The sequence below is a fragment of the Tamandua tetradactyla genome, chromosome 1 (genome assembly GCF_023851605.1).
Source record: "Tamandua tetradactyla isolate mTamTet1 chromosome 1, mTamTet1.pri, whole genome shotgun sequence".
Lineage (NCBI taxonomy): Eukaryota > Metazoa > Chordata > Mammalia > Pilosa > Myrmecophagidae > Tamandua > Tamandua tetradactyla.
The window spans coordinates 39402447-39429799 of NC_135327.1; the positions used below are offsets into that span (position 1 = coordinate 39402447).

General features: G+C 42.4%; 1 long non-coding RNA gene across 1 annotated transcript in view; it reads right to left on the reverse strand.

The window, feature by feature from the left end:
• Positions 1 to 5806: 5806 nt before the first annotated feature.
• Positions 5807 to 27353, reverse strand: part of LOC143684147 (uncharacterized) — a 33960-nt gene continuing 12413 nt past the window's right edge. The window contains exon 3 of the long non-coding RNA XR_013175877.1: positions 5807 to 6484. This is a non-coding gene — a long non-coding RNA (uncharacterized LOC143684147). The remainder of the gene's footprint in view (positions 6485 to 27353) is intronic.

The following is a 27353-nucleotide window of genomic DNA, read 5'->3' on the forward strand; positions in this document are numbered from 1 at the left end:
CCCAGGGTCACACGAGCGGGTCAGTAATGGGCAGGACCAACTCTGGCCCCCAGCCCAGTGCCCTGTTTGCTCTGCTATCTGGCCTTGTGTGAAAGGTTTCTTGCCTAAATGTGAGAGAAAATAGAAAATGCACACTTACCCCAAGCTCTGTGCCTTCGGAAAATCCCTTCAAAAGGAAGAAAATCACTGGTGTTTGCACTGGTGCTGCAAAACACTCCATGAAAGAGCAAGCTCCATCATTGTACTCAAGAGTCTAAATTAAACAGAGCATTTAACAACAGTATTTGAAAACTTTGGAACACTTCTTGCACCCTGGGTTAAACGTTACTTTTGCAGCAGGTCTGGGGGGAAGGGACAAAAAAACTGAAAATGCACACCAAAAAACCCCGCAAAGTAGAACACAAAGAGAACCCCAGAGAGCCACCCAAGTCCCAAGAAGTTAAGGGTCTCCAGGGGACCACTAGGTAAGCCAGGTCTCTGCCTCCTGCCGGCCACAACCCTGAGTTGCTATGCTGGGTGGTTGTTTCTAGACCAAATAGCCTTGCATCCAACATGACTCACTTGAGCGCATTATCAGAGGTCCTTCTGTGTGAACACATGAAAGTCCATTTAATTCAAAAGCTCCTCCAAAGCAGTAAGCAAGCCTGGAGGGTTTGACCCCAAGAGCCTGCGCTCTGCAGTGGGGGAGATTTTATTTTCTGGTCCACACTGCCACCTGCTGGCCTGGACAGTGTCTACGCTAAGCATTTGGGGCTTCCAGCCAGTAGATCCAAAAGAGAGTTTATATTTATTCTAACATTAATATATGTGAAGTGTTACTTCGCTTCATGCATGGAATATTTCCAATAAGATTAAGGAAAGCACTTCATAAACCAATTCATCAAATGCAAGTGACTCATATTGACTGCTGATTTGAAGTGAAATATCCGGCAAAAGCTAAAAATAACTCGGTAACTCTGAACACCCCAAGTCTCATTTGGATAATTAGTGCTTACACTTGTCAGGGGTTTGATTGCCCAGTAATTACAGTGTAAGTTAAACAGGTAAATCTGACGGGCATGTATTTGTTTTCAGACGGGGTTAACAGCACCACTGAGGAAGCATCTCCATGTCGTGCTTCCGCAGCTCCTTGGTAATTAGGAGGCTATTACGGGGTTTTTATATATGCAAATCAATATTTAACACGAAAATGTCTCTAGAGGACAGACAACGAGTTCACGAGAAGCAGCAATTGACTACGGCCTGGACTACTGCAGGGCAGCCGCGCATCCAGGTAGCCAGGGAACTGTCAACATGTGTCTTGAAAGCCGTTTCTGAGGTTTTCCAGAATGAGGGAGCTCATTTTGCTGCTACCTACATAATGAATGAGTTTGTGTAGTCCTTCAAAACGTAATCATTCCTGTCCTCCCCTTTTAGCCTTAATTTTACTCTCTTCTCATCTCCTCTAACCACTAAACAAGTTAAAAAGAAAAAGAAAGAAGGATGGGGGAGAGGGAGGAATAAGAAAGAAAAAAAGAGAAACATACAGAGTTGGGGAGGGGGTAATTGTCACACAGGTGCGTGCATGCATGTAATGTCTCACCTCCCTCTGTCATCTATCCTGAGACAAGTGGAGTGGGTTACTCTCTGAAGAAAAGGAAAAATTGTCAATACACAAAGAACTCCCAGGATTTTCTCATGAATAAATATCAGCTGTAATAAAAGTGGGCATGGGGTTGGAGGAAGCATGGCTATGACAAAGTCTGCGGGTTCTCAAAGACTCAGAAAGCAGATCTGAAGAGGGACGCCTCATTCTTCATCAGACGCCCCCATCTTCCTGTGCTCCCATGAAATGGTGGCTAATAGAACTGAGCCTCTCAACCTAGCCAAACGTCCCCTTTTCAACACAAAGCACATCAATCGGCCACCATCAGTTTTTTAAATAAATCCGACTTCAGCAGGGGCCACATAGTGAGTTCCCCAACCCCCAGCCTCTGTGGGAGCAGGAGGCAGTGCCAGGGGACGGGCAAGGCTCCAGCACGCTAGATTTCACTGCTGGCTCTGACTGGGACCCCTCATTTATGCCAGCCGGTTGGGTCATCACTGAGTCCTCTGCTCGCTCTGCTCTTGGGCAGAAGGAATGAACTAGTCTAAGACGTTCTACTTGGAAATGCCCCAGAGCTTATCAAAGTGGTCATTTTTAAAGACATTTTTTCCTTCCCCTGAGGATTAAAGGAAGATATGGTCATCAAAAAGGAAAGAAGAACATAGAAAAGAAAGAAGAGCAGGAAAAAAAAAAATAGGTAGAAAATGAAACGACTCCTCCAGCTGCTCTTCCAGCAACTTCCGCATCTCCCCTCTGGCCTTGGCCACCGTGCTTTGGGAAAGAGTTGCCTCTTGTCGTCTCTCCCCCTCACTCTTCCGCATCTCCTCTTCACATCTCAACCCTCCATGCTCCCGTCTGTCTTCCCGGCCCCCACTCCCTGCGGCTCACCCGATGGGCACTGTTCCAGCGTCCTCCTTCTGTCTTTTCGGCACAGTTCACTCAGATGCCCTCCTGTTTCCCGTCACCCATCTCCTCAGAGGCTGCTGAGGCCCCGCACGTTCCTGGTTTCCTTCTCGCTCCTCTGGCTACCTCTTCATCGTTTTGAAGATTTGTCTTCTCTACCTGATCATAATCTGGAGGACCCTTTTCTCCCCCATTTCTTCTTCCTTCGGCCATGTTCCAACCCTGTCTGCAATGTGCGCTGAGAACGTTCTAGAGGCTTGTGTTATAAATGGATGCCATGGTTCCCCTCCAGCCAGTTATACCCGTATCTGGGGAAAGCAATGTTTTCTTAAAGCTCCCCAGGTGATTCTCCTGTTCAGGCAAGGTGAGATAACCCTCCAGGGATGCTGGTTCTCAAAACCAGTTGCTCAGTGGGAACCACCTGGGGATTTTTAATGTTCTAATGCCTGGATCTAGGATGCCCCGTTCCGAGAGGTCCCTGGGGTGCAGGGGAAGTCCCAGACAGTCCTGAGCAAACCAGACAAGTGGGTTGCCCTACCTGGTCCCAGCCCCATAGGGTCTGAGATAGGTCTGGGATGGGCCTAGGCATTGGGATCTTTTAAAAGCTCCCCAGATAATTCTAGAATGAAAGCAATGTTTGAGAGCCATTGCCTGAAGTCACACTTTCCTGTGCGTCTGAATTTCCCAGAGGGCCTGCGTTCCTCACCGAGTATTTCAGACGGAGCAGATGTGGGACGGGGTCTGAGATTCTGCATCTCTACCATCCTCCCAGGTGATGCTGCTGCTGCTGGTCTATGGACCGCACCTGGGGAACCTCAACCCGAGGTGATCTCATCCAGGACTCCAGTTATCACCCTCCCAATAATAAATCCAGCACAGATGTCTCTGCTCCAGACCTGTGATTTCCACACCCACGTGTCCAGCTGCATGTTTGATATCGCCACTGGGATGCCTTATAGACACCTCTAATTCAAAATGACCAAACTGGAATTCACGGTCATCTTCCCCAGGCCTGGATCTCCCTGTGGTCTTTATCTGACACAAGTCAGAAACCCAGTGTTGCCCTGGAGTCGAATCTTCCTCTATCCACCCCCCAGGTCCAAATCATCACTAGGTTTTGTGGATTTCTCTTCTTAAGTCCCTCTTAGATTCTGTTACTCTTCATCTCTACCACCCAGCATCCTGGTCTCTGCCCACATTGTGCTTTTTTGCTGGAAGGAGCTGAGTCTCCTTAATGGTCTCTCCATCTACACTGGCTCCCCTCTGGCCTCTCGGTTTCTCAAGCGCAATGTTTTCTTTCAGGTTCTGGACCATGAGGGGCCCTTTCCTGCTAGGGTGCCTTTGACACTTGCCATTCTTCTTGGCTGGGACCTTGCCCCCACAAACCCAGTGCCCCATTTAACTCCATCCTGGCACTGGATTGCCCTCCTTTTCCCAAAGACACCCTCTTGCTCATCATTTATGTCTCATAACACTGGGCTGACTTGTGCTGTGTCCACTTGGAAAAGCTGGAAACTGCACTTCCCAGACCCCTTCCCTTCATGGCTCTGGGTTAGAGTTGGGCAAAAGATAACCTACTTGAGATTCTGGGGGCAGAAGTGAAGCAGCAACCAACACACTTGAGGGTTGGCATGGTGTGATGTGGCAAAGGGCAGAGGCAGGGGTGTCCAGCTCATCTCCCCTCTCTCTGCTCTGTGTCCCACTTGTCCTCCCAACTGTGACCTGTTGGTAGGTGGCAGCTCAGCCCCGTCACCAGGTGCTCAGCCATGGATCCACAGAGGTAAGATCTACCTGGAAACCACAGCTGCCCGTGGCCTTTCCCCAAGATGGTTCCATCAGCAGTTTGATGTGCAGGGCTTCTCTCATTCCTGCAAGCTCCACATGTCTGCCTACCCCAGGACTTCACGTGGACTGGTGACTGTGCTGACCCACCCCCTCGGCCCCCTGGACCTGCACCTCCTGGTACCCCCCATGTGTGTGAGTGCTCTACTCCCTCTCAGAAGCACCTATGCCTCGAGCTCTCCATGTGGCTCTGTTTCCTTGCTCTCTCCGTTGTGATAAACATAAATGTATCTGGACATGGCCCAAGCATCACACTCTGCTGAGAACCACTGCTCTAGGCTGTAAGCTCCGAGATGGCAGCAAGCAAGGCCATGGTCAAGTTGTCTTGGTGGTGAAACCAAGTGAAAGGTTTAGGAGGCGAAAGGGTGAAAAAGAAGAAAAGTAGACCAGGAAATTTAAAGTGAGCGAGTTTATTTCTGCGCTCCCAGGTAGAGCTCACCGCATCCAAGATGGAGAGAGGTGAGTCCACACGTGGGCGTCAGTGTGGGCAGCTTTTAAGGATGAAGGTCAGGTAACATCTGGAAGGGGCGGTTCATTAGTTCCGGAAGTCAGGTTGGGAAGGGTGACACAGCCTCTGCAGCTCCAGTTGCAGTGCCTTTCCCCGTTCCCCTGACCTAACACCAAGGACTTGAGACCCCTGAGCTGCATTTCAGAAAAACACTGTGCAGTCAAAAGGTCCTGAACTTGGGGTCTGGGGTCAGCAGCTTTCAGCTCCAGACAAAGCAACTGGCTCTGGGACCTTGGGCCGTTTATCTTTTGGAGCCTCAATTTCCTCACCTGTACAATGTGGTAATAACAGATTTCTTACCAGACATGGAGAGGGCTGATAAAATGCAGGGTGGTTGAATATATATTGAATAAAAAAAAATGTGTCATGCAGTGACTAGGTCAGATGTGAACACGCAGTCAAAAATAACTTGTGAAAAGAACCATGTCTTTACATCTCACAAATTATTTTCATTTCTTAAATATTATTCCTACAATTTTACAAATACTCAATTTGCACCCTTTGGGTCTCATGGCAAGCAACTATGTGTGGCCTGGCTTCTCCAAGACCCTTTGTACTATGTCACCTCAGATGGATGGAATGGTCCCCCCGACATAGTTCTGTTTCCTGAAGGCTGCAAGGACGAAGAAGTACAAAAGGCAGGTTTGTCCCCGAATCTATGTATAACCTAGCTGCTGGGTTTTACAGTTGAAAATTTTTGAAAAGATTCCTTTCATTTGAATCACCCTGGAACTAGTTCTTAGCCCTTCCCTCTCCGATTCAGTTTACATTATTATTCTAAGTCAAGGGACCCTGAAGCTATTCCAGCTTTTATCTACTTAAGAGTCAACCTTCAAGGGAATGTAAGACAATTTAGTATTTATTTTAGATAATGTAGCCATTTATTAAATGCTTGGCTAATGATAGACTCCAAGCAGTTTCCAGCTTTTTAAATTTTATTTTGTTTAACTTTCATGAACATTCTCCCCTGGCCCCCCGTAGCTTCTTTTGAGATTGACCTGGAGGCATATCTTTCTGGTTCAGTCTCTGTTTCTATTCATTTCTTCCTGGGGTCTTTGTGGATGTTGATACACTACCTTTAGCCCAAGGATGTCAGAAAGAACAGAAGCACTGAGTTCTTCTGGTCTACCCAGTTGAATTTGCTGCCAGTGAGAGAATCCTCTTTATGGCCTTTCAAAAACTTTTCAAAGACAGGAAACTGATGGATTTTAGCTTTCTTTATGACTAAAGCAGCATTCTCCTCTTCTTCCTCGGGGAGCCACTGCAAACACCCTCCTAAGGTCCATCGTGCCCTGCACGTTCACACTCACCCCGGCCGCCTCTTTCAAGTTCTTCCCAATAGTGTTGTACTTTGTGGCAAGGCAGCTAAGGATGTCTGTAGTCCGCCTCGGACCCATTCCATCAATCTCAACCCAAGGTACTTGGCTGAAAAGCAGGCATCCACACTCCTGCTACTTTTCATAGTATTCTCTTATTTCAAGAAACTCTTCTTCAAACTTCACTCTAGCTGCAGCCAGCAGATTAGCTCCCAAAGTGGTAGAGCTTGAGTTTGGCGGCTATGATTCCTGGCTCAGGGTTTTCTTACTCTTCCAGGCTCTTCTCTGTCTCCTGAGTGCTGAAAATGATTCTCCAAGCAGTTGTAACTCCTTTTTAACATAAGAGAGAGAAGAAATAGGTGAGACACCCATTAAATGGTACCACTTCCCTTTCTTCCTGCTGTTTACAAAGTCTTTCTTCCGATTCCCATCCCAGCAGGCATGACCCATACCATCATTATTTCTCTATTACCCTTGAGGAAACGCAGATCCTGGAAGGTGGAAGAACTTGGCTGGGGCCACACAGCTAAACAATAGTGTGCTGGTTTGCAACTGTTGTGTACCCCAGAAAAACCCTGCTCTTTAATCCTCATTCAATATTGCTGGGTAGGGTCTTTTTGATTGCTTCCATGGAGATGTGACCAACCCAATTGTGGGTGGTAACTTTTGATTAGATGGTTTCCATGGAGATGTGTCTCTACCCATTCAAGTTGGGGTTGCTTACTGGAGCCCTTTAAGAGGGAACCATTTTGGAAAAACAGCTCCAGTACCAACAGAGTCCATACATCCGGAGATCTTTGGAGATGCAGAAGAAAAACGCCCCCAGGGAAGCCTTATGAAATTGGAGAGAAAGCTAGCAGATTTCACCATCTGCCCTCCCAGTTGAGAGAGAATCCCCTAATTTCATTGGCTCTTTATTTGGAGTTAAGGTATCGTTCTCTGGATATCTTAATTTGGACATTTTCATGGCTTTAGGACTGTAAACTTGCAACTTAATAAATTCCCTATTTAAAAGCCATTCCATTTCTGGTATCTTGCATTCCAGCAGCTTACAAACTAAAATAGGCAGCAGAGTCAGGACAGCCCCTCACTTCTCCTACCTCCACCTTGTCTGTGAGTGTGAGGACCAGGAGGGGGTGGAGCTGGGTTCTACTTCCCCAACTGAAACTTCATGCCATTCCCTTCATCTGTGTTAGCATATATGGTAGTTTGAAGCTGTTCTGTACCCCAGTAAAGGCCATGTTCTTTTAATCCATTCCTGCCGGTGCAGCTCTATTGTGGGTAGGAACTTTTGGTTAGGTTATTTCACTTGAGATGTGACTCAGGTCATTCAAGGTGAGTCTTAATCCTTTTACTGGAGTCCTTTATGAGAAGATAAAAGACAGAATAAGCCCAGAGGGAAGCTCAGAGAGAAAAAGCCCCTGGAGGAGCTGAAAGAGGAAGCCACTGAAGCTAGAAGCCGAAAGAAATGAAACCCGGGAGAGAAGGACCAGCAGACACCAGCCATGTTCCTTCCCATGTGACACAGGTGTTCCAGATACCAGTGGCCTTTCTTCAGAGATGGTATTGTCCTGTTAATATATTAATTTGGACATTTTTGCAACCTTAGAATTGTAACTTGTAAGTTAATACATTCCCATTGTTAAAAGCCAGCTCAGGGCGGACAACAGTGGCTCAGGGACAGAGTTCTTGCCTGCCATGCTGGAGACCCAGGTTTGATTCCTGGAGCCTGCCCGTGACAAAAAAAAGAAGAAAAAAAGCTAGTTCATTTTTGGTATATTATATTCTGGCAGATTTAGAAAACCGAAACAGATCTTGGTACCTGAGGAGTGCAGTGTTATAAAGTGCAAATACCAAAAATGCTGGAAAGGCTTTATAAATGAGGGGGAAGATTCTGGGAGAATTGTGAGATACTTTGATAGAAAAGGCCTAGATTGCCTTGAAAAGACTGTTGATAGAAATATTGATGGTAAAAGTGCTTCCAATGAGGCCTTAGACAGAAATGATGAATGTGTCATTGCAAATTGGAAAGAAGGCAATCCTTACTTTAAAGTGGCAAAGAACTTGGCAAAACTGAGTCCTGATGTTGAGTGGAAAGGAGAATTTGAAAGTTATGAGACTGGATATTTGACTGAAGCGATTTCCAAATTGAGTGTGAAAGTACGGCCTGGCTTCTCCTTGGAGTTTATGGTGAAATTTGAGAGGAAAGGGATAGGCTGATAACTGAACTCTCAGGTACAAAGAGACCAGAAATTGATAGTTTGGAAAATTTTGAGCTTTCAGAAAACAACTCCCCAGAGAATACTGACCCATGTGAGGATTTAACCAAACCTGGAACCAGTCAGCCATTTCAGGACAAGTCAGGATTGAAAATGCAACTATCTAGAAAAGATTGGAGGAAAGTCCTGCTGTCTGAGGGTTGGGACCCCTGTGTGCTGCATGTGAAACTGATGAGTGTTTTGCAAAATGTGCATGAATGGAACCACTACCAGCCTGGACTAAAAGGGACAGAAAAGGAACAGATTGAAATAATTACTTCAAAGACAGAACCATGGAAGCCAAGGTTGGGAGCCAAGAAACTAGGAGAGGAAACCCACCTCTGCACATGGAAAGGGTGTGTTTACCCTGGGGTTTGCAGAGGGCAAGCCTTCCACCTCCATGGTCAGGAAAATCATTGGTGCCTCAGGCCTCAGAGAGGGTGGAGCACGTTCCCCAGGGATTGGGGAGAACCTGGCCACCACTCACTATTCTGAGGGGATTGAGAGTGTGCCCCAGAGACTGGGGAGAGTTCGGCTGCCACCCCGATGCTTGAGGAAGGTGAGGACTAGAGTTTGACCATGTCCTCAATTCTTGGAGATGTTCGAGCCCTCACCCCAATATTTGGAGAGAGCAGGGCTGCTTCATAAGCCCTTGGAGAGGTTGGGACTGCTGCTCTCTCAAACTCTGAGGAAAAAGCACCATTCTATAGATGACTTTCAAGACTTTGGAATTGAATGAAGTTTGCCCTGCAGGTTTTTGAAACTGTTTGGGACCTTTGACCCCTGCTTTCCTTCCAGTTTCTCCCTATAGAAACGAGAACATTTATCTTGTGACTGTTCCTCCTTTGTATATTGGAAGTAGAAAACTTGTTCTATGTTTCTCAGGTCCACAGCCAGAGGGGAATTTTGTCTTAGGACAGACCAACCATGCCTGTAACTGATTTTGATGAGATTATGTACTTAGTATTGTTACTGTTAAGCCTTTTATGATACTGTGATGGAATAAATGTATTTGGCATATGGAAAGAACATGTCTTTTTTGGGGTCCAGATGGTAGAGTGTGGTGTGGTTTGGAGGTATTAAGTACCCCAGAAAAGGCCACATTTTATTTTAATCCATTCCTATGGGTGCAGACCTGTTATTGGTGATATCTTTTGGTTAGGTTATTTCACTTGAGATGTGACCCATCCAATTTAAGATGGGTTTTAATCCTTTTATTGGGGCCTTTTATGAGAGGATGAAAGACAGAAAAAGCTCAGAGAGCTCAAGAGAAGCTAAGCCCCAGAGAAGCTAAGAAAAGACCCACAGAAGCTGTGACAGTCACTGACACCAGAACTGAAAGCAAGGAAACCCGAGAAACAAGGACGAGCATGTGCCAGTCATGTACTTCCCATGTGACAGAGGTGTCCCAGATGCCAACAGCCTTTCTTCATAAAAGGTATCATTCTGTTGATGCCTTAATTTGGACATTTTCACAGCCTAAGACTTGTTAGCTAATAAATCCCTATTATTAAAAGCCAACCCATTTCTGTTTTATTGTATTCTAACAGCTTCAGCAAGCTGAAAGAGCATGTATCTTACAGAGCAGACCCAAAGACACGGATTCAAGTGTGAATGGCTTATGTGGGAGGTGCAGAAAACATGGGTGGAGGAATGATGAAGTGAGACAGGATGGGGACTTGACAAATAAAAGGTGCAGTTATTTGTTATTTTTATATGTAGCCTCTAATAACAGTTCTTGCTCCTTTATTTCATTTTCCTTTCCTGCATTTAATAGCCTCCATATATTTTTAATACTGACTTTAAAAAAAATCAATAAATATATATAACTCAAAATTTCCCATTTTAACCACTTCAGTTATACAATTTAGTGGCATTAATTGCATTCACATCCATTGCCCAAACTTATTCTTCACCTCAAGCAGAAACTCTGCACGCATTAAGCAATAACTTCCCATTCCCTCAACCTCCTGCCCCTGGTAAACTTAGCTGACTTCTGTCTCTAGGAATTTACTTCTTCTAGCTATTTCATATAAGTGAAATCATGTAATATTTGTCTTTTTTCTCTAGCTTATTTCACTCAATGTGATGTCTTCAAGGTTCATCCAAAAGCTGCAGTTAAGCCACGTCCCTGTGGACACGCTCTGGGAACCAACACAGACCACCATCCCAAGCATTATTCCCCCAGTGGGGCAAGAAGTCTTGGCACTTCCAACCTGCTGGGCAAGCATAGAGATGCCTTGAGTCTTTAAGGTAAGGCCTACAGGGCTGGGGTGGCCCAGGGGGTGGAATTCTGGCCCTCAGCGCTTGCCACAGCCTAGCTCTCCCCCCACTCCCAACTCTGGCTCCCAATCCTAGTGAGCTTGACTGTAAATGCCAGCCACTAACCCCAAGAAAGACCAGGCCGAGGAGGGCAGGCCATATAAAACCAGCCCCATTTGTAGAAAAACAAACCAACATTGAAAAAGCACCCCTACTTTTTCCATTGGTCAAAAAATGTCCATCGCTGGGTCAGAACCCCGCCCCAGCCCGGGGACTGTGGACCTTGTTTTAAAAATAATGTCTGTATAAAGTTCTTGGCAAGCAGTACAGGTGATGGAGCTACCCTCTCATTTCCTTTTGGAAGCAAAAATAAGAAATTCTGTCTCAAGATACCCCTTGCCTTCTCTCTGACCCCTATCAGATTCCCATGCATTAATAGATCTCAGTGCCAGGAGGAAAACAATTCTGGTAACTGAGAAGAAGGAGCCAAGATGTGGAGATGGGAAAGGAAAGGATAGGAGGGAAAGAAAGGACAGAACAGGGAAAGGAAGGGAAGGGAAAGGAAAGGAATGGAAGGGAAAGGAAGAGAAGGGAAAGGAGGAGAGGAACAGAACAGAACAGAAAAGAAAAGGAGTAGGTATCTACTCTGTGCCAAGACCTTTATATGCATTATCTTATTTAATTCTCACCATAAAACTATGAGCAAAAGTTTTACAGATGAGGAAACTGAAGCTCAGGGAGGTCACCAGACTTGCCTGAAGTCCCACAACTGGAAAGTGGGGTCCATGTGTCAATTCAGGTCTCACCAAAGTGTAAGCAACTAACAGGCTTCACTTTACTCTATTAGTCAGTGTTCTCTAGGGAAACAGAACTAACAGAAGGTATCTGTAAATATTATAAGATTTTATAAAAATGTCTCACATGACTTTGGGGATGCACAAATCCAAATTAGGGCAGGCTGCAAACTGGCAACTCTGATAAAGTTTCAATGAATTCCCCAAGAGAAGCTGGCTGGCTGAAGTAGAGATGAAAATTCTCTCTTCTGACTGCTGAATTCATCAGTTCTCCTTTTAAAGCCTTCTACTGATTGGATCTCTCATTACTGACGACACTGGCCTTAATTGATTATAGATATAATCAGCCATAAATGCAATCTACCTACTGATGATTTGAGTCCATGAAATGCCCTCGCAGTAACAGGCCAGTGCTGACTTGACTAGAAATCTGAGCACTACCACCTGGCCGATTTGACACATGAACCCAACCATCACATCTATCAAGGAGTATTTGCCTCTTAAAAAGAGAACATGAGGTTCTGGAGCAGCTAGAAGGAAAAATCTAAGATGATGGAATGGTGGCCCATGACAAACTCTGGATCTGTTCTGCAACTACATGTTGAAGAGTGCTTTGAAAAATTATTGCTTTTTTCTTTCTTTGCTTTGTATATATGCTATATTATACAATAAAAGAGAGAGAGAGAACATGGGGCCAGAGTTTCAGATAACAACATGAAATTGTTAATTAGCTCAATGTGATGAGCAAAATGTGATACATAGATGTTAAACTATTAATCCTTCAAATAACTTGAGGAGAAAGGCCCATTGTGTTTGAATTTATGCACCTATTAACAAGAATCAGAGAGCTATGGAAGAAGGCACAGTATCCGTACTGCTTGGTGCTGTCTTGTTAACTTAGGCAGAGCTGCCTGGGAAAATGTGCCTCTCATCTTCTATTGTAGCGACCGTAACTGCCCAAAGGCCCCAGCTGCTGGGTTCTGAATCCATCACTACCCCTGGGCCCCCAGGCTCTGCTGCCCCCAGGCTGCCCAGCCAAAGGCTGGGAGCACTGGGGACAGTAAAGCAGTCGCATTCCTCGAGACCCCAGCAATATTGGCGTAAGGACTCCATCAGGCTTGCTACCACTTTCTGAGAACGGCAGTGTGTAGACTTTTTTTAAATAATATTTTTATTAATAAAACAACATACAAACATTTTTAACATACAAACAAACCATACATGCTATACAGTCAGTGGCTCACAATATCATCCCATAGCTGTATATTCATCACCATGATCATTTTTCTGAACATTTGCATCACTCCAGAAAAAGAAATAAAAAGGGAAAAAAACCTCATACATACCATACCCCTCACCCCTCCCTCTCATTAACCATTGGTATTTCCATCTACCCAATTTATTTTAACCTTTGTTCCCCCTATTATTTGTTTATTTTTTCCATGTTTTTTACTCATCTGTCCATATCCTAGATACAAGGAGCATCAGACACAAGGTTTTCACAATTATAGTCACACTGTAAAAGCTATGTCATTATACAGTCATTTTCAAGAAACAGGGCTGTGGAACACAGCTCTTGCAGTGTGTAGACTTTGCTATTCCACCTTCCTTCCTCTCTCTTCTTCAGGGGTCAGACGGGTTTTGCGTCTGAGGGTTCTGTCTGTCTTCTCTCCATTTTCTCCAATAAATCTCATAATCCAATTCCATCTTGGCTTCTGCTTCTCAGAGGACCCAGACTTACACAATCATAGGAGGATTTTGCTAGAAGAATATGGGACAGTCCACAGGCTCTAAGGAAACCTAAACTGTTGGGGGGAACAAAAGGAAGTAGAGCAGTTTCAGGAGTCCAGACGGTGAGAACCAACAGGGGATTGATCAAGGCACCAACAATTCAGGTCCAACCCTTTTCTGTTCCAAAAGGACAGGATTTGGTAGGCCTCAACAGGAGTGGCAGGCCCATGAAGGCTGCCTGTAATGGAGGGAAGCATAGTTCTCCAAAGGAAAAGTGAGGAAAAAGAGAAGGGCATGGTGGATGGTTGACAACATGTTTTCATGGGAGGGGTACCTGTTCCAGAATGTTCTTTGAGGGTCACTGAAGTGTTGGTGTACAGCCTTGCTCCACTGAGTCTATAAGAGAGTCTGGTCAAGCTCTGCCCAGGTACCCTCACCTTTATCTCTTTGCCTGCCTGCATTCCAACAGCCATCATCACCTATTCTTCTTTGTCTAAGAGCTTTCTCTGACACCAAAATTTCTTTGCCCATCTCTGCAACAGGCCTGGAGTGCCCACCCCTGCCTAGCATTCTCAACCAGTGACTGAAGGGTGCTGGGCTACTTATACTCCAGGTCCCTCACCCCTCAGTGGGATAAGTCTGAGGCATTCCCATAATGTTTCCCAGACGTCCCAGTGGGACTGGTTACAAATGCCCACAGTGGTAAGTTACGTGATAGTATACTCTTGGTTGGCTGTCTTCCTTTCTTTGTCTCACTTCCTCATTCACCTGCTAGGGTGTCCTTCATCTTCCCAATAAACCACTTATACTTGGATCCTACTCAGGGTCTGTCTTAGTTTACCAGGCAGCAATGACAAATACCATACAATGGGTTGGCTAAAAAAAAAAATGGAACTTATTGGCTCATAACTTTGAGGATAAAAGAATTCCAAATTTAAGATATGAGATGGCTTGCTTTCTCCCCCAAATCTGTAGCATTCTGGTACTAGCTGCTGGCAATCCTTGGGGTTCCTTTGGTTGTACCTCTGCCTCCCATTACATGGTGGTGTCCTCTCCTTTCCCACTTCTGAGCTTCTGGATTCTTTTTATAAGGCTTCTAGTGATCTGGATTAAAGTTCACTCTGGTTCAGTTGGGACACAACTGAATTAAAAATAGTATCTTTAAAAGGTCCTGTTTAAAGAGGATTCACACCTACAGGAATGAGGATTAGGGATAAAAGCATGTTTTTTCTGGGGTACATAATTTAATCTGCCACAGGGTCTGTTCAGTGGTGTGTGTGATAGGTTGACACATTGCAACATCTTATGGCAATGATGATGGATGATCCAAACCACAAGGACAAGCAAAGGCGTTGGCAACTGAATCACATCCCCCAAAAAAGGCATGTTCAGGTTTGAACCCCTGGTCCTGTGGGTGTGAGCCATTTGGAAGCAGGACCTTTGAAGCTGTTATTAGTTGAGGTGAGGCCAAATTGAGCGAGGGCAAGCCCTAATCCAATATGGCTGAAGTGCTTATACGCAAAAAATGGGACCCAGAAGCCAGAAGTTAAGAGGAGCAGCCGTAAGTTGAAAGTCAACAGAACCCAGAAGAGGAAGGAGAGGATACCACCATGTGCATCTCCATTGGAAAAGACAAGAAACTGCAAAGGTTGGGGGCAGCCAGCCCCAGAACCTGAGAGTCAGAGGGGAGAAAGCCTCACCAAACTGACACCTCAATTTTGGACTTCTCCTAGCCCCAGAACAGTAAGCTAATAAGTTCCAGTTACTTAAGCCAACCTATTGTATGGTATGTGTTTCAGCAGCTCAGAAACTAAGACTCTGGATGGATCTCATATGATATGGAGGAAACGTAGCCAGAGACAAAAGGGAATAGGTATGATTTTCTCTGTACAAAGGACAAGCACTGTCGAAAAGAATCCATGCTGCCAGAGGTCAGCGTAGGGGCCTCTTTAAGGGTGGGATGAATGGTAGGGGCCATGAAGACAGCATCTCAGAAACTGGGAATATTCTCTTTCCAGATCTCGATGCTGTTTACTGAAGTAAGTTTGATATAAGGAAATTCATCAAGCTGTTCATATTTTTGTGCATACGGTAGACTTGAAATGCTTTTAAAAGATGCAATGAACATTTTATGTTGTATATATGTTACCAGAATTAATATTTTTAAAATCCCATAGAACAGGACCACACAACATGAACCCTAATGTAAACTCTGGACTACAGGTAATAGTATTGATTGATCAAATGTAAGAAAGATACGGCACAATACAAAATTTTAATAATAGGGCAAACTCTGTGTGTGTGGGTGGGTGATATTTAGACCCTTGTAGTTACTACATGATTTTTCTACAACCTATCAACTCTAAGTCTTGATCGGCAAACCAGGGGGGACTAGGGACCAGCTCTGGGAACAGATTTTTTCTTTCTCTTTCTCTCTTTTTTTCTAGCAGCCCATTAAAGAAACCAGCAGACATCCTCAGTTTTCAGCCTGCCCTAGGCAAGGGTGGAATTAAGGAATGACTGAGAGACAAAATAATCAGGTGGAGGAGATAGTCCCTGAAGGGCTTATTCTCCCCCAAAAAAGGGGGCAGGGGTCAAGGCCCTGCACAAGTGGAAGTTCTCATTCAGAAAATTTAGACCCCAGGGGCTGGGATTTCAGGAGCAGTTTCTAGCTACAAAGAGTGGAGCCCAACCTGTCTCAATCATGCTCCTGGCAGGAGGGAAGTGGCTGCTTGAGAGCCCTGCAACATTTCTGTCTCCAGCCTAATAGGGAACAGCGAGCTAAAAGCACCTGCCTTCCATAAGAAAGAGGGGGGGAGGGTATACAAGGACCAGCACAGGTGGTGACTGTTATTAGACATTTCAGACCCCAGGAGCTAGAAATCAGGTCAAATTTAAGCCTGCCTTCAGCTTCAGCCTCTGCCTCAACCACATCCCTGGCAGATAAGAATTGAAGGCACAGTACCACTTCATGCCAGTACAGAGCAGTGGGATGACAAGTGCCACCTGCTGGGCAGGACAGGAAAAGCACAAAATTAAGAGGTGTCACAGGAAAGACTGGCACCCTGCTGGGTCTCATTCCCAGGGAACCTTGATACTGATTACACCCTATTTGTGAGTCCTGGGCCTGTCTTGTCTGGGAAAATCTGACTGGCATCTATCCTATCTTAGGAGACCCTCCTCCCAGAGCTAGGCCTCCAGGTAAAAGTTGCTAGAGGCAATGAAAAGAGTGTTAGAAACAAATGGGGGTGGGGAGGACAACAACAGTAGATCAACATTCCCTGGGGAGGAAGAAGGAAACAAGAGCTTTTTCCTAGGGGTGAAACAACTACACACAAGAAAGGGCAATGTCAAAGACTTCCATATAAGCAGGGCAAGAATCAGAAAAATAAGAACTGAAAAATTCTGATCAGTTCAACAGAAGCTATGTTAGAGGTCTGGAATAAGTTGAACCAAATGTCAAAGAACACTTAGAATACAAAGCCAACCAACAGGAAAACATTAGGTAAAAGAGAGAAAACGACCTCAAAATAAACTAATCGAGTAAATTAGATGCCTAGACACCAGCAAAAAATCACATACTGATCATACTAGGGAAGCACAAAATATGCCCAAAGGAACAAACTAACACTTCAAATGAGATATAGGAATTGAAACAACTAATTAAGATGTTCAAACATGTTTTCTAAATTAATTAAATGAATTGAAAGAAAATATGACAAAAAAAGATAAAGGATATAAAGAAGAACTTGAAAACTTGCAAAGACAAATAGCAGAACTTATGGGAATGAAGGGCACACTAGAAGAGATGAAAAGCACAACAGAGACATCAACAGCACATTCAAAGTGCAGAAGAAAGGATTAGTGGGCTAGAGGACAGAACATGTGAAATCCTACACACAAAAGAACAGATAAGGAAAACAATGGAAAATAATAAGCAGGGTCTCCGGGAATTGAATGACAGATGAAGTGTACAAATATACTTGTTATAGGTGTCCCAGAAGGAGAAGAGAAGGAAAAAAGAGGCAGAAAGAATAATAAAGGAAATAATCACTGAAAATGTCTCGTCTTATGAAAGGGGAAAAATTACAGGTCCAAGGAGTACAGCATAACCCAAACAAAATAGATCCAAACAGACTTACTCCAAGATATGTACTAATCAGATTGTCAAATGCTAAAGGCAAAGAGAATTCTGATTGAGAAAACCTTCTTGACTGAAACGGGGAAGAGAGAAATGAGACAAAACTAAGTGCCAGTGGCTGAGTCGAGAGGTTATCCTGGAGGTCATTCTTGAGCATTATATAGATATCTCCTTTTTAGTTTAAGGTGTGTTAGAGTGGCTAGAGGGAAGTGCCTGAAACTGTAAAGCTGTGTTCCAGTAGCCATGTTTCTTGAAGATGATAGTATAATGATATAGCTTTCACAATGTGACTGTGTGATTGTGAAAACCTTGTTTCTGATGCTCCTTTTTTCTATGATATTGACAGATGAGTAAAAAATGTGGATTAAAAGTAAATAAATAACATGTAGGGTATTAAAATAATTATTCTAGTCCTTAAAAAAGAGTTAGAGAGAGAATTCTGAAAGCAGCAAGAGAAAAGCAAATCATCACATACAAGGGAAACTTGATAAGCCTGCAGCTCTCTCAGCAGAAACCATGGAGACAAGAAGGCAGTGTTATGATACACTTTAGATACTGAAAGAGAAAAACTGCCAAAAGAGAATTCTGTATCTGGCAAAACTGTCCTTCAAAAGTGAGGAAGAGTTTAAAGTATTTACAGATAAACAGACACTGAGAGAGTTCATACACAAGAGACCTGCTTTACAAGTAATACTAAATAAGAAATACTGCCAGGAGTGCTACAGTTAGATAGGAAAAGACAAGAGAGAGAAGGTTGGAGAAAAATGTAGAAATGAAGATTAACAGTAAAGGAACCAAAGGGGAAAATGAAGGAAAAAAATAAGATATAGCATATAAAATCCAAAAAGACAAAATGGTAGAAGAAAGTACAGTAAGAGCACTAAATGCAAATGTTAATGGATTAGACTCCCCAATCAAAAGACATAGATGGGCAGAATGGATATTTAAAAAAAAAAAAAAAAGCAGGTTCCATCTATATGCTGTCTATAAGAGACTCACTTTAGACCCAAGGACAAATAGGTCGAAAGTAAAAGGTTGGACAAAGAAATTTCATACAAAAAGCAACCAGAAAAAAGCAAGGGTAGCTATACTAATCTCAAACAAATTAGACCCCAAATGGAAAACAATTAAAAGACACAAAGAAGAAAGGGGGCAGCAGCATAGGCTGCACAGGGCATCTGCAATGGACACAAGTTGGCAAGGGGGACCATAGCTCTTGTACATTTACTCAGCCACTGCTTTTCTGATTGTGAGTGAAAATCCAAAAGAAAATATTGCCAGCTAGGCTATTGACAATGCAATCATGGTATGTCAGGTTTGCAAATCAGATATTCTTTCCCAGTTGGCACAAGACAGGAAGTGTGGAGAGAAGGAATGGGATTTCTCCAAAATCAAAGTCCAGGCAAGAAAAGTGCCTATAAAAAAGCAAGAAATGATATTTAGCAACTTACCTACAAGAAGGGCAATTCTGACATCATGTCATTGCAAATATCCCACACTCAACAGAATTCCTTTAAATGTAATTTTTGCAAGAAGATTCCACTCTCAGATGCACAGCGACTCAATATACATTACTTCTCATGAGAAATAAACCATATTTAAGCAAACTACTTGGAAAAGTCCTCAGTGACCGACAGTCATCTTTTAATCAATATAAGCAGATTCACACTAGAAGTAAATGATATAAATGTCATTGAAATGTTAAAGATTTTATTAAAAGCACTGGCCACAGACAATACAATGGAACTCAGATTGGAGATAAATGATATGAATGCCTTCTATGAGTGAAAACTTTCATAAAATTTTTTTCAGCTTAGAAAACATGAGAGAACTCACATTGGAAAAAGCCCTTTGAATGTAATCTATGTGCAAAAGCTTTCAGTCAGTCTTCTAATATTCAACAACATGAGAGAGCTCACACTAGAGAGAAGCCCTATGAATGCCATACATATAGGAAATCCTTGACTCATTGTTCTGCCCTCAGAAGACATGAGAGTATTCACACTGGAGAGAAGCCCTATGTAATCTAGGCGGAAAAGACTTCAGTCAATCTTCAAATCTTCAACAACAGAGAACACATGCTATGTTGAGAGAGAAATGCTATGTTGCTATACATGTGGGAAAGCCTTCGTTGATTGTCCTGTCCTCAGGCAACATGAGAGAACTGACACTGGAGAGAAACCCCAGGAATGTCATCTATGTGGGAAAGCTTTTATTCATAGTTGTGCCCACAGGCAACATGAGAGAATGTACAGTGGACAGAAACTATAAGCATGTCATCTATATGGGAACATCTTAATTTTTGTATTCTTAGACAACATGAAATTATTCAAACTTGAGAGGAAACCTATGAATGTCATCAATGTGGGAAAGCCTTCAGTCAATGTTCTGACCTTAGATGGAATGAGAGAACTCAGACTATATGCTTTGAATATAAAGATATTTCAGCCATAGCTTTAACCTTTAAACACACCAGAAAACTCACACACTGAAGAAACACTATGTTTGTAATCAATGTGGTAATGCTTTTAGTTATCAGTACTATTGTAATTCATATAAGGAAATTCATACAGGAGGGAATTCAAAAGAATGTCATCTTCATAGCAAAACTCTCAGAGTTAGTATGATGGTATACCATATGAGAGAAATCACAATATAAATCAAATGCAAGTGGAAAATCCTCATCTGCCACTTTGATAAGCAAGCCAAAGAAATTACATGTTAGGAATTCTAAGTGTGTACTCAATATAAGAGTATCTTAATTTGTAATTTATCCTTTAAATAAAATGAGTGGGCTCAAAATAAAAAAAGAGAGAGTGAGGAAGAGAGAGAGAGACAAAGATGGACACTATGTATTAATAAAAAGGACAATTCATCAAGAAGACATAATAATAATAAATATTTATGGCCCAAGCCAGAGTGCCCCAAAATTCATGAGTCAAACACTGACAACACTGAAAGGAGAAGTAGACACCTCTTCACTAATAGCTGGAGTCTTTAAGCCACTACTATCATCAATGGATAGCACATCTAGACAGAGGATCAATAAGGAAACAGAGATCTTGAATAATATGATAAATGAACTAGACTTAAGAGACATTTACAGAACATTGCACCCCACAGCAGCAGGATATACATTTTTATCAAGGATCATTCACCAGAATAGACCACATGTTGAGTCACAAAGCAGGTCACAACAAATTTTAAAAGACTGAAATTATACGAAATGCTTTTTTGGATCGTAATAGAAAGAAGTTGGAAATCAATAACAGGAAGAGGGTTGGAAAATCCACAAATATATGGAGGATAAACAAAAAACTATTAAAAAAAATAGTGGGTCAAGGAAGAAATTACAAGATATATCAGTAAATATCTTAAGGCAAATGAAAAATGAGAACACAATATATCAAAACTTAAGGGATGCAGCAAAGGCAGTACTGAGAAATAAATTTATTGTCCTAAACAGCCATATTAAAAAAGAATAAAGAGCAAAAATGAAGGACTTAAATGCTCACGCAGAGGAACTAGAGAAAGAACAGCAAATAGAAGGAAAGAGCAAAGCTTAGAGCAGAAGTAAACAAAATTGAGAACATAAGAAAGAAAACATTAGAGAGAATCAACCAAACCAGAAGTTAGTTATTTGAGAAAATCAATGAAATTGACAGACCCTTAGCTAGGCTGACAAAGAAAAAAAAAAGAGAGAGGATGCAAATAGACAAAATCAGTAATGGGAGGGGGGGTATTACTACTGAGCCCATAGAAGTAAAGGAGATAATGAGAGGATACTTTGAGCAACTATATTGCTAACTAGACAACTTGGACAAAATGGACAACTTCCTAGAAAAGCATAAACAACCAACAATGACTCAGGAAGAAATAGAGGACCTCAACAAACCCATCACAAGTAAATAGTTTGAATCATTCATTAAAAATCTCTCTACAAAGAAAAGCCCAGGATGGCCTCATAAGGGAGTTTTGTTAAACATTGCAAAAAGAACACTATTCCTGCTCAAACTCTTCCAAAATTTTGAAAAAAAAGGAGCACTGCCTAACTCATTCTATGTAGCCAACATCACCCTAATACCAAAGCCAGAAAAAGACACTACAAGAAGAGAAAACTACAGACCAATCTTTTTAATGACTATAGATTGAAAAATTCTCAACAAAGTACATGCAAATAGAATCTAGCAGCCCATTAAAAGAATTATACCAAGTAGGTTTTAATCCAGCTGTGCAAGGCTGGTTGAACACAAGAAAATCAATTAATGCAATATACCACATCAATAAATCAAAGGGAGAAAACAACATGATCATCTTGACTGATGCAGAAAAGGAATTTGACAAAATTCAGCATCCTTTCTTGATAAAAACACTTCAAAGGACAGGAATTGAAGAAAACTTCCTCAACATGATAAAGGGCATATATGAAGGGTCCACGACTAGCATCGTACTCAATGGGGAAAGACTGAAAGCTTTCCCTCTAAGATTAGAAGTAAGACAAGGATGTCCGCTGTCACTATTGTTATTCAATATTGCATTGGAAGTTCTAGATAGAGCACTAGATCGGCAAGAAAAAGAAATAAAACGCATCCAAATTGGAAAGGAAGATACAAAACTTTCACTGTTTGCAGATGACATGATCCTATGTGTAGAAAATCCTGAAAAATCTACAGCAAAGCCTCTAGAGCTAATAAATGAGTACAGCAAAGTGGGAGGCTACAAGATCAGCAATCAGTCGTATTTTTATGCACTTACATTGAGCAATCTGAGGAGGAAATCAAGAAAAAAACTCCATTTACAATAGAAACCAAAAGAATCAAATATTTAGGAATGAATTTAACCAGGGCATAAAAGACCTATCTACAGAAAACTACAAAACATTGCTAAAAGAAATGCCTAAATAAATGGAAGGACATACTGCATTTATGGATTGAAAGATTAAATATAGTTAAGTGTCAATTCTACACAAATTGATTTATAGATTCAATGCAATACCAATTAAAATGCCAAAAACTTTCTTTGCAGAAATAGAAAGACCAATAATCAAAATTATTTGGAAGAGCAGAGTGCCCCAAATAGCTAAAAATATCTTGAAAAAGAAAAATGAATTGGGAGACTCATACTACCTGACTTTAAAGCATATGACAAAGATACGGTGATCAAAACAGCATGGTACTGGCATAATGATAGATGTATTGACCAATAGAATTGAATTGAGTGATTCCATTGTTGAACTATTTCAATGGACAACTCTCATCAATGGACAATTGATTTTTGGAAGGGTGGTCAAGTCCACTCAACTGGAACAGAGCAGCCTCTTCCACAAATGGTGCTTGGAGAATTGTATATCCAAAAGAATGAAAGTTGACCCCTATCTCACACCTTACACAAAAATTAACTCAAAACGGATAAAGACATAAACATTGCTGCTAAGATCATAAAACTTTTAGAATAAAGTGTAGGGAAATATCGTAAACACGTAAGGAAATATCTTGTGGTAGGAGATGGTTTCTTATACCTTATACCCAAAACATGAGCAATGAAAGAAGAAATAGATAAAATGGGATCTTCTCAAAATTGAATACTTTTGTGCATCAAAGGACTTTTTCAGGAAAGTAAAAAGGCAGTCTACTCAGAGGGGAATAATATTTGGAACCCACATATCAGATAAGGGCTTAATATCCAAAATACATAAAGAGATTCTTCAACTCAACAGCAAAAGAAAAACCCAACTGAAAGATGGGCAAAAGGCATGGGTAGACGTTTTTCCAAAGAGGAAATACAAATGGCTCAAAAGCATATGAAAAGATGCTCAACTTCACTAGCTATGAGGGAAATACAGATCAAAACTATGGTGAAAATCATGTCACATCTACTAGAATGGCCATTATCAAGAAACAAACAAACAAAAAACCAGAAAACTGTAAGTGCTGATGAGGATTGGATAAACAGGTACACTTATTCACTGTTGGTGGAAATGTAGAATGGTGCAGCTACTCCGGAAGACAGTTTGGCAGTTCCTCAAGAAGCTAAGTATAGAATTTCCATATGATATAGCAATCCCATTACTGGTTATATACTAGGAAGAACTGAAAGTAGAGACATGAACAGACATTTGCACACCAATGTTTATAGTGGCATTATTCATGATAGCCAATAAATGGAAACAGCCCAATTGTCCATCAACAAAGCGGATAAACAAACTGTGGTATATACATACGATGGAATAGTACACATCTGTAAGGTAGAATAAAGTCATGATGCATGCAGCAAGGTGGATGAACATTGAGGACATTATGCTGAATGAAATAAGCCAAAAACAAAAGGACAAATATTGTATGGTCTCACTAATATGAACTAACTATAATGCACAGATTCTGACAGTTAAAGTTGAGAACACAGGCTATCAGGAGACAGAAAGCGGGTAGAGATTGGGCATTGGATGCTGAAGGTTTAACAAAATGGATTGTAAATATTCAGAAATGGACAGCATAATACTGTGTAATTGTAGCACAACATCATAAGCATAATGAATAAGGCTGAGTGTGAGTATGGTTGAGAGAGGAAGGCTGGAGTCATGTATAACATCAGAAGAAAAGATAGAGGATAAAAACTGGGATTGTGTAACATAGAAGCCTAAAGTGGGCAATGACGGTGATTAAAAGTACAAATGTAAGAAAGTTTTTACATGGGAAGAACAAATGAATGTCACCAAAGCAAGGTGTTAAACATGGGATGGTATATGGAAAAAAACATAATTAATCTAAACTAGGGTCTACAGTTAACTGTAGCATTGTAATATTTTTTCATTAAGTATAACAAAGGCAATATACCAAAACTAAATGTTAATAAAAGGGGGATATAAGAGGGGGGTAGAAGATTTTTGTTATTACTGTTCTTTCTCCTTTTTTTTTTTTTTCTTTCTCTTCTTTCTTTGAGGAAGAAATGGAAATGTTCAGATATAGATTGTGGTAGTGAATGTATAACTATGTGATTATACCAGGAGCCATTGATTGTACACTTAGGATGGATTTATGGAATATGAATAAAACTGTTTAAAAAATAAACAGAGCTCTTTCTCCGCTGGCGGCGCTCTCGCCACCAGCCAGCCAGCCCTCCTCTCCCTCTTTCTCCGCTGGTGGCGCTCCCACCACCAGCCAGCCAGCCCTCCTCTTCCCCCTTCTCCGCCGGCGGTGCTCCCACTGCCATCTTGCCCTTCTTTCCCCTTCTGCTCCGGTGGCGCTCCATCCGCCATCCTATCCTTCCCTTTCTCCTCCTGCTCCGGCGGCTCTCCAACCACCACCGTGCCCTCTTCCGCCTTCACCAGCTCCTCCACCACCGTCCTTGACAGCCTTGCCACCCTCACCTTTCCTCCTCCAGAACAGCTACTGGGGGAGTGGAGACGATACAGAGGAGCTCCTGGAGCCACGACGGAGATCAAAGGGACGGCGTACCCCATCCTGGAATGGCTGACTGTCTGGGAGAACCAGCTCCGGTGAGATCGCCGAGGGGCGCGGGCTTTCCCGGGCGGGATGGCAAGCGGCCGGAGTCCCTCCCTTCCTCCTTCCCAGGCCAGCTGGCAGAATTGGGCAGGCGGTCCCCTCGGGCCACGGCGGCTGGTGCCCCCACCACGCGAGGCCCCCCGGACCAACTGAGAGAGTTGGGTCGGAAATCCCCAGACCGCGGAGAACGGTGACCGGGGGGGTCCCTTCCAAACACGTGACTCCCCAGTCCGGCTGGGAACGGTGCATTCTCCCGGGCTGCGGCGGCTGGCGCCCTCCCGCCACGCTTGGCGCCCCAGGCCGACTAGGAAATTCAGTCGGGTGCTCTCCCGGGCTGCGGCGGCCGGCGACCCTCCCCGCGTTCGGACCCCCAGGCCGGCTGGCACTCTTCCAAGCCGCTTTGGCTGGCGAACCTCCCCCACGGCGAGAGTTTTCCAAAGTTAAAGGACCCACAGCAACTTTTACTGGTGGAACCCACAGACAAACCTGTGCCACGAGCACCACCTACTGGGAAGGATAAGAAAAACAGAACCCAGAGATTTCACAGAAAAAATCTTTCAACCTATGGGGTCCAACACCCAGGGAAATCTGACTAAATGACCAGACGCCAGCAGCAGAAGATAACGGTCCACGCTCAAAAGACTGAGAATATGGCCCAGTCAAAGGAACAAACCAATAGTTCAAATGAGATACAAGAGCTGAGACAACTAATGCTGAATATACGAACAGAAATGGAAAACCTCTTCAAAAAGGAAATCGAGAAATTGAGGGAGGACATGAAGAAGACATGGGCTGAACATAAAGAAGAAATAGAAAAACTGAAAAAACAAATCGCAGAACTTATGGAAGTGAAGGATAAAGTAGAAAAGATGGAAAAAACAATGGATACCTACAATGATAGATTTAAAGAGACAGAAGATAGAATTAGTGATTTGGAGGATGGAACATCTGAATTCCAAAAAGAAACAGAAACTATCGGGAAAAGAATGGAAAAATTTGAACAGGGTATCAGGGAACTCAGGGACAATATGAACCGCACAAATATACGTGTTGTGGGTGTCCCAGAAGGAGAAGAGAAGGGAAAAGGAGGAGAAAAACTAATGGAAGAAATTATCACTGAAAATTTCCCAACTCTTATGAAAGACCTAAAATTACAGATCCAAGAAGTGCAGCACACCCCAAAGAGATTAGACCCAAATAGGCGTTCTCCAAGACACTTACTAGTTAGAATGTCAGAGGTCAAAGAGAAAGAGAGGATCTTGAAAGCAGCAAGAGAAAAACACCATCACATACAAGGGAAACCCAATAAGACTATGTGTAGATTTCTCAGCAGAAACCATGGAAGCTAGAAGACAGTGGGATGATATATTTAAATTACTAAAAGAGAAAAACTGCCAACCAAGACTCCTATATCCAGCAAAATTATCCTTCAAAAATGAGGGAGAAATTAAAACATTCTCAGACAAAAAGTCACTGAGAGAATTTGTGACCAAGAGACCAGCTCTGCAAGAAATACTAAAGGGAGCACTAGAGTCAGATACAAAAAGACAGAAGAGAGAGGTATGGAGAAGAGTGTAGAAAGAAGGAAAATCAGATATGATATATATAATACAAAAGGCAAAATGGTAGAGGAAACTACTACCCAAACAGTAATAACACTAAATGTTAATGGACTGAATTCCCCAATCAAAAGACACAGACTGGCAGAATGGATTAAAAAACAGGATCCTTCTATATGCTGTCTACAGGAAACACATCTTAGACCCAAAGATAAACACAGGTTGAAAGTGAAAGGTTGGGAAAAGATATTTCATGCAAATAACAACCAGAAAAGAGCAGGAGTGGCTATACTAATATCCAACAAACTAGACTTCAAATGTAAAATAGTTAAAAGAGACAAAGAAGGACACTATATACTAATAAAAGGAACAATTAAACAAGAAGACATAACAATCATAAATATTTACGCACCGAACCAGAACGCCCCAAAATATGTGAGGAATACACTGCAAACACTGAAAAGGGAAATAGACACATATACCATAATAGTTGGAGACTTCAATTCACCACTCTCATCAATGGACAGAACATCTAGACAGAGGATCAATAAAGAAATAGAGAATTTGAATATTATAATAAATGAGCTAGACTTAACAGATATTTATAGGACATTACATCCCACAACAGCAGGATACACCTTTTTCTCAAGTGCTCATGGATCATTCTCAAAGATAGACCATATGCTGGGTCACAAAGCAAGTCTTAACAAATTTAAAAAGATTGAAATCATACACAACACTTTCTCGGATCATAAAGGAATGAAGTTGGAAATCAATAATAGGTGGAGTGCCAGAAAATTCACAAATACGTGGAGGCTCAACAACACACTCTTAAACAACAAGTGGGTCAAAGAAGAAATTGCAAGAGAAATTAGTAAATACCTCGAGGTGAATGAAAATGAAAACACAACATATCAAAACTTATGGGACGCAGCAAAGGCAGTGCTAAGAG